Here is an 8,580-nt window from a genome sequence, read left to right as displayed (position 1 = left end):
GCCCAGTGTTAGGTGTGGCTTATCCAGCTTACTTGCTCGACTTGGAGTTGGCGGTGTCTCGTCTTCCTTTCATTTGTCATTTTTATTTTGACCTACTTGTGAAGAGAGTTTCCTCTCCACATATCAATTCGTGCATTTGTGTTTTATTTATAAAGGGGAACAAAAAGCCTACTTCGAGAAGTAACAAATGGCAAATGGTAACCTCACTACCTTATAACTATTGGCTTACACGGAGTATATGGTTTCGCCATCGATCTACATATTCTGAAATCATTTGGTAACTGGCACCAAGGCGAGCAACGAGCAATGTTTTTACCATGGCGACACAACGTGGCACGTGCGCGGCTGCCGGGTGTTGATCAGTTTTCCTGCAGCCCGCCTACCTCCTATGGTTGTGGCCATGTCATTGAGAACAAGCAAGTGCAACCCCCTTTGCCCTATCCCAGGGCTCTCCACGACAGCCCCGTAGCGCTCGTGTTGGGCGAATATTTTGGTACTGTAGCAGATGTACTGCCTGGCGAGTTTGTACTGCATGTGTAGATTCTGTACTGCAGGACAGCACGATGTACTGCGAGCGAGCGAGGGAAAATAATCTAACAGACCTCCTCTCTTCTTCTCAAGCCCTATTCTCTATCGTCTCACCCTTCCTGGCGGCTGCGCCTACTGGGTGTAGCACGACGAGCGGGGAACGGCGGACCCTGAGTGACGACGGGGAACGGCGGGCCCTGAGTGATGCCGGGGAACGGCGTTGATCCTGAGTGGCGGTGGGGAAAGGCATGCGTGGTTGGCTTTGTCCATGATGCAGGTACTTCTTGTCGGAGAGCAGCGCGGCGGCGGCAACAAAGGGAGCAACGATGGCCTCGTTTTCAACATGCGCAGTGTGGTTGGAGCGGCGGCGGTGTTCATTGTTTGTCAGCGCTCCCCGGCGCCGGTGCTGGACCAAGGTGAATCCAATCTCGAGGACCTCTCTTCTTACCCTTTTCCCCATCTCTCATATCTTTCCATCTCCATCCTTGCACTGACCCTCCCCTTGACAGATCTCGTGTACCACTATTTTTCAGTCGTTGGATGCTTCAGAAGCAAAGGTGGGTGCCAGTTGACTCGATGGTTCAGAGGCAGAGGTGGGTGCCAGTTGACTCGATGGTTCAGAGGCAGAGGTGGATGCCAAATTGAACTACACTCTTCTTGATGTGTTCCTGGTTCGGATAGTTTTCTTTGATGCTTTTGATCTCAGATTTCTGAATGCTTGTTGATTTCGTTTCCCTTGAAACATTGAGCACAGATGGATGTGGCGGTTCTGGACTAAACCATGGAGACATCTCCTTCCGCATTGACATTTATTCTGTTTTTCCTTTTAGATCCAAGGATGTGATTTAAAAGTTAAAACCTTGCACTTTCTATCATTGTACGACAATATGAGACTATCTAATGCCTATAACTATAGTTTTTCTTGCAGAGTTGTTTGGTTTTCTTTCTCTTTTACTGGATATTTTTATTCTTGCTATCGCTTATCTTAAGTTACTGCAGGTGGAGCAAGGAGGAACAATCAGCAGATTTAGCATTTATTTTGCTAAAAATGCATGTTATTGTAATTAAAATCAATGTGCCTTTAATCAGCAGGCTATCGTGGATTCCTGGTGGTCTCGTTGAGTCATTGTTGGATATGGTACGGTACCCTATTTATAGCATTTAGTTATTTGGTTTGATGTCCGTATTTGAAAATTGGCATCCCAAAACCGGTTTCAGTATTTGCAATTTGCAGCTGGATGATGAAATTTTGTGCACCAAATTGTAGCTCCATTTTGGCTTTCTTGTATCTATAATTGCTAACAAATTTTTCCAGGCTGGTAATGTACTTGACATAATATAACTTCAGATAGCTACATCATAAGCTGAGATCTTACCCGTCGCTATAGCATGGGTCCTAGAAGTTGTACATGCATTCTAAATATTTTTTTAGTTCATGGATTATAGTTTTTTTTGGCCTAGGATTATGTAGTAAATATTGGTGGCGCTTTCTCTTCTAATGTTACATATATAGTTGGATATAGCAGTGACAGTGTTTCACCTTTTCATTATGTAGATCAGAAATATAACGATATGTGTTTCTCACAAGCAGTGTGAATTAGTTATTGGAGCAATACCATTTTGTGTAGGATTGAACAATGCCCAATGGTTCCATATTTCATTTTTCCTGTCAACATTGAATTTATGTATAGCTTTTTCTGAATTCAATCTCTTGTTTTTGCTGTTACTGTTGGCACTATATATACAATATACATACATGATTGTACATTTGTACCTGTTTAATCTGTTTTGGAAAATATGGATTTACACAAATGTTACATTGTTGAATGATCATTTGGAGAATGCTGTTACTGAGATGTGTGAGTCAATAATTACTTGCAGTTTTGTTATTAAAGCTAAATAATCAATATTACTAACTAGTGTATGCTCTTCACTTGGATAGGCTGGAAGGTTGGCAAATGTCGTTGGATGGTACCACTCACACCCTGGTTATAGATGATGGTTGCCATGCATTGATGTTTCTACTCAGATGCTTCATCATCAGTTTACAGAGCCATTTTTTGTTGTTATCATAGGCTCTGCAAGGACTATTTCTGCTGGTAAAGTGTAAACTGGAGCTTTTATGACATAACCCAAAAATTATGGCCTCCTGACAAGCGTTTGTACAAGCTTCATACCATACCACAAAGCAAGATAGAATATTTTGGTGTTCACTACAAACATGTAACTAGATTAATTGTCAATATTTTCTTTTGCTAAAATATGTGCCTTAGTTCTATTGTAATTGTATTTTTTATTGTAGTACTAATCTTTGGACATAACTTATTTCAAGTCATTCAAGGACTCTCACCTCCTGATCTATTCTATAAAAGTGATGAGTAAACAGGGGTTGTGCTGCTGGACAAAACTTTGATTTAGGTAGGTACTACTATTTCCTTCTACAATGATATAGATAGGCATCACAGGGCCCATATCCCCCTCGTTTGGTTTTTGACTGCTATCAAATTAGTGTTTTGTGCTTGCCTTTAGTCCTTTCTCGCGTTTCAGATGTATCTTGATTTACATTACTAAGCTCCGTATGTGTCTGTTTGAGATTGATCTCTAATTCTTTACTTAATTTTGATGTAGGAAGGATTATGTTAGCATCATGCACGAAGAACCTAATGTTTGTGCATTGGCTTCTGAATATGGATCATATGTTAAATGTTGATCTACGCACCATGTTAGTGTTCGTGCTTTTGCAATGGATGAGGAAAGAGGTACCAGATGAATATGAAATCAATGCTTAAAGCACCGAGATAGTTATGCTTCTGGTTAGTTTGTTTTTTCTTAGGTTATCCTTCTTTTATTTGCTTTCAGTACTTCTGTATCCAATCTGAACTTCTATTTGCGCCAACTGCACACATAGAAATTCAGTTATCTTGTTTACTATCTAATATTAGGAAAATTTCACCATATCACTGCACTGAAAAAGTTACTAAGATGATTAGCTAAAATCTATTATAACTTCACTGCAGTCCTGGAATTTTCGGAGAAATGCCAGAAGAATTGACCACCGCACGCCTTGAAGGAGAGAGCAGCTTAATGAGAGAAGCAGGTGTAAAGTGAATTTGAGAGCCAATCCATCTTTTAAGTAGTTGTATGCATGCATTAAAGTAGGAGAGTAAGTCAATTTCTCTATATGGTTGAAGCTGATTACCCGTATTAAGTCTTTCCCTGCCTCTAGGTGCCAGCAACCAGCTTTGATTGAGGTTAATTTTCTCACAGCTTTTACTCTGTATATATTGCAGCGGGGAAGGATTGAACCATGCATTGGTCGAATTCCCTAATATTAGTTTAGATTGTTGATCGTGTGGATCGACCATTTATGATGTGTTTTTTTTCACAAAGGGCCTAGGCCCAGCCTCCGCATAAATTGGCTCATTTATGATGTGTTATACCTTCTTTTAAGCATGTGAGGTGCATGTATCATACTCTGATGTAATCCTGAATTCCATATAATGCAATCACAATTCAGGTTGATGTATCTTTATCTATCCATATTGTTGCATTCGTCTTACTACATGGTTTGTGAGTTAGTTGACCATCACGGTGCTCAGATTAGGCAGCCACTGACCAGCGAGGAGGCGCCCCATGGGGCGCCCCAACCACTAGTCTATCTTAGAGCATGTACAGTGCAGGCGCTAACTCACAGGCCCTAGGAATACATTCCCAGCCGTTTTGGCAGTTTGCATGCCATTCCCAGCTAATTTCTAGCCATCGATGCATGAAGAGGAGCCCGGGGCTTGCTAAACGCATAGAAAACCATAGCTCCTAGCGCCGACGCTTGAGTATGATTGCGATAAGCGTCCGTACAAGCGCTTTGCGTTTTACATGCCCTTATACGTTCCATCGTGTGACATACAATCCAATGATCTTCCCAGAGCGTGGGTCGTGTGGCTGGCGTCTGCACTATGCGGTCGTGGTGCTCTCGTGTGGGCGCCTAGTAGTAGTTTGATTTCTTTTAAGTAAGAGAAACCCTGGCATTTTACATTGTTTGAAGTACAAAGACTATCAGAGGTTCTAAGAAGCAAACCTAATGTCCATCACTCCCAGAGTTGTCGAAGGTTCCAACCAATGGACTTGTGAGTCCGAAGCTCGACTTTCATGTCAGAAAGATAGCCTCCGGCAGTGGCTTTTAATTATTTCATGGATTACCGCCTTATCAGTCGTTAATATTTACACTAAGTGGTTTTCATGAGTTCCTGTTAGCTTTGGTTTTTTTTTTTTTACTTCAGCCTCTTACCGCTAATTTTATTTGTGGGAGTCGGTTTTATTACACTCGGTGGTTTTCATGGATCATGTTAGCCTTGGAAAAGATTTTGATTCGAATTGTACCATCAATTTTATTTTGGGGGGTCTACCTTTACTGTTTATACCCGTGGTTTTTATGAGTTTTTTTTGCGTTTAAAGATGATTTTCATGAGTTCCTTTTAGCGTTGGAGTTTTTTTTTTTGTTTCAGCCTTATGCTTGATAGGAATTAAAAGTTTCCATGCTTTATACAATCTTGGCTCTAGTGTGAGTGTGATTTCCTTGTCTGTCTACGAGGCACCTGGAGGTTTTCACGAGTTCCTGTCAGCCTTGGAGATTTTTTGGATTCGACCTTATACCGCCAATTTTATTCTGTGGGAGGCGGTTTTCAATTTTATTTTTTTGGGTTCAACCTTGTACCTTGGTGGTTTTCATGAGTCCCTCTCGGCCGAGATTTTTCTTGTCTTCGACCTTGTACCACCAAATTTATTCCGGGGGAGTCCGTCTTTAGTCGTGGTTTCTGTTTGCCTTGGAATCGTTTCTGGATTGGGACGTGTTAGGACGTTTTGCTTTCACTGTCTTAATCAATAAAATGGTAAAAAAAATTCCGAATTTGAAAGAGGAAAAAAAATCTAAGAGGTAACAAACAAGTGACCGATAATTACAGAAACTTGAGGGCGTCTTAGCGATATAAAACCCCATCAATCAACAACGCCAGGCAGGAAATCAAAACAATCTTGCAGCTGCTTAGAATGATCGAAAGAGCAGGTCGCAACTATGCACTGCATCTGGCTACCTCAATGGTCATCCTATCATGTGCAAAAGGTACTAAGAGCATCTCCATCAGAATCGTTATTTTTGCACGCACAAAAATTCATTTACAGCGTTATTTTAGTCTTTACAACGCGCGCTAAAATTTTGCGCTCCACCAGACGTTGCATTTTACAGTGCGCGGCCGCACAAACACAAATCTCACACCCATCTCCAAAATAGAAGATCAAACGCACACAAAGAAAGTCATCAATAAATTGTTCAATTATTATTACAACACAAATAACATCAACAATGAATAGTTCAAATGAATAAATAGATGTCTAACAACAATACAACAAATACAATAAATGGTAAAACAAATTTGGTTATTCATTGTTGCCCATTCCACTTTCACCACTCCTCGACGAGATCAAGTTAAAGTTGATCATGCACTTCGGTTTGATGAATGGCAAGGTATGAGAAAATAAATTGGGCTAGTCTCTCTTCTCTCCTACGCACTTGGGAACTTTCATCAAGTCATAAAAGGAGGAGTCTAATTCTTGGCCACGCTGATTCTCGATGATCATGTTATGCATATGATGACACAAGCGGTCATGATATATCAAATGATATTTTGATCCTAAAATCTAGCCAGTCCCCTAACAATAGTAAATTGGGCTTGCAAAATTCCAAATGCACTCTCCACATTTTTCCTAGCTGCCGCCTGTGCATTATGAAACTAGAGTCTTTTCTTGCCTTCTGGATATTTAAGTGGCTTCACAATTGTTTGCCACCTTGGGTTGATGGCGTCAGCAAGTAGTATCCATAGTTGTATGTGTGTCCATTTGCTTCAAACTGCACCGGTGGACCTTCACGCTTGGCAATCTTTGTCATGAGTGGTGAGCGTTGGAGGATGTTGATGTCATTGCAGGAACCCAGCATTCTAAAAAAGTAATGCCAAAACCAAGTCTCTTGATCGGCCACGGCTTCAAGGATGATGGTGGAATCCTTTTTGTGGCCTTTGAATTGTCCATGCCAAGCTGCAGGACAATTCTTTCAACTCCAGTGCATGCAATCAATTGATCGAAGAATACCGGGAAACCCTCTAGCTTCATTCATCTCCAAAAGCCTAGTTGTATCTTCAGCAGTGGGGGCTCTCAAGTAGTGTTCCCCAAACACTTCCACAATGGCTATTGCAAAGCGTTTCACACACTCAGTTGCTTGATTCTCACCCATTGCCAAGTAGTCAACAACAAGATCGGTTGAAATGTCGTATGCCATCATACGCAAGGCCGCGATCACTTTTTGGTAAGTGCTATGCCCAAGCTCGCCGCAAGCATTCCTCCTTTGCTTTGCAAATATGGTCGAACAAGTCGGTACTCATCCTAAAACGGTGACGAAAGTAGCTCTCAGGGAAAGTTGGATTTTTAGCAAAATAGCTGCGAATCAACTTGTTGTGCCCCTCAATCTGCTCCCTCCACAACTTTCGACGACCAAAGACAGAACCACCATACTTCGGCCGCTTCGCGCGCATAGCCAAAATCATCAACATATTTTTCTTCTCTTCTAAATCCATCTTCTCGTCGGACGAATCATACAAGGAGGTCATCTGCAAATGAAAATCCTAATTTTAATTGACCTCCAAATCGCCTCTACAATGGAAAATCGATTTGGGGGCGCCACGTACCTCCCCGTGGATCATGTCGCGTCGACGGAAGCGGTTGGTCCTGCGCGCGGGCGGGGGGTAGAGGTGCGCGCCGAGGTGCTAAATCTGCGGCGGAGGTGCTCGCCGAGCGCGAAATCGACTCCGAGAGGCGGTAGAGACTGCGGTGGCGCGGTTGGTCGCCCGTCGATTTGTGTAGAGCCGGTGCGCCAAAAAAAACTTGTGGAGTGCGCGCTTATCTACCACGGCTAGCAAGCAACGCGGAATAGGGGTGGCGGCAACACCGGAGTGAAAGCGGAAACGGAGATGGGTGCGCGCCGTGAAATTTCCGAGGTCGTTGGGTGCGGGCGTCGTCTGTGACTTTTGCCGAACGCTGGAACGGAGGTGTCATATTTGGTCTGCGCGATTGTGCAGAATGCAGCGCGTGATTTTTTTTTTTTGTTTTACAACGTGTAACGCGTCTATCGGAGCGGTGAAAGTGTAGGCGGTTTTTTTGTGCGCCACGCTAAAATAGCGTTTCTCTTAAACATGCTCTAAATTAAGATTTAGATTCAAGGAAGTCCTCGTGCTCGCAGCTGCTCCTCTACGAACCGCCGCGCACGTGAAAGTACGCGCGCCGAATCTGAAGCCCCATCGCAATGGACCATTTGATCAAACGAAATTCTCGCAATCAGAACGGCCGCGACGGCGTCGTCGCAACGGCAAGGTTCCGAGTGATTTCGTCATTGCATCCTTGCACTATCCCTATCCGAACGGCAGCTAGCTCGTCCGACATCCTAATTAGCAAATTAGTTTTTCAAAAAAAAAAAAAAAAACTGACAGCAAATTAATTAGTCTGAAATTTCCTGGACACACAGCTATACGGCTGATTCGACGAGACAGCTACTGTGTGCTACTGGCAGTATTTTTCTTCTAGATGAAACGAGACAGCTACGGTAGGAATGTGGTAGAGTGTCTCCATATACAAGACACTGATCGAAAGCACCATTGACTGTAGGTCTGTAGATATATGAGGTAACCGGTGTATCAATGCGCCTCCAGAGATTGAAGCAGTCTGCGTTTTTTGTTTATTTGCGCACAACCGCTAGGCCAGCTGACACAATCACCTGTTCTAATACAAGTAATACGCTGTTGTAGTTTCTCGGAAACTGACTCTACCAGATACGCGTCGTTGCTTAATCATACGTTTGTTCCTCTACTAGTTCTAGTTCTGCGGGCCACATCGATCACTTAGATATTGGTGGCTTCACATGACCGTCTCCTCAACCCTAAATCGATAGCCCCTCGCTTCATTTCTGGAAAGGTTTAGGACCGAAGGATGTCTCTTTTTTTTGAAAAAAATAAT

The 8,580-nt window shown here is 42.8% G+C and overlaps 1 long non-coding RNA gene across 5 annotated transcripts; it reads left to right on the top strand.

The window, feature by feature from the left end:
* The first annotated feature begins 613 nt into the window (after positions 1 to 613).
* On the top strand, positions 614 to 3,744 carry LOC124681175. 5 transcript variants are annotated; one of them, XR_006995745.1, is made up of 7 exons: positions 614 to 944; positions 1,038 to 1,199; positions 1,283 to 1,666; positions 2,471 to 2,499; positions 2,604 to 2,946; positions 3,157 to 3,341; positions 3,546 to 3,744. It is a non-coding gene; the product is annotated as an uncharacterized LOC124681175 (long non-coding RNA). The 5 variants fall into 5 exon arrangements; XR_006995746.1 differs by having other exon boundaries at positions 2,471 to 2,751; positions 2,861 to 2,946; XR_006995743.1 differs by having other exon boundaries at positions 2,471 to 2,751; positions 2,831 to 2,946.
* The last annotated feature ends 4,836 nt before the right edge of the window (positions 3,745 to 8,580 follow it).

Source organism: Lolium rigidum, unplaced genomic scaffold (assembly GCF_022539505.1).
Source record: "Lolium rigidum isolate FL_2022 unplaced genomic scaffold, APGP_CSIRO_Lrig_0.1 contig_34836_1, whole genome shotgun sequence".
Lineage (NCBI taxonomy): Eukaryota > Viridiplantae > Streptophyta > Magnoliopsida > Poales > Poaceae > Lolium > Lolium rigidum.
The sequence above is the reverse complement of the archived record's forward strand: the minus strand, read 5'-3'. Positions and strand labels throughout refer to the sequence as shown.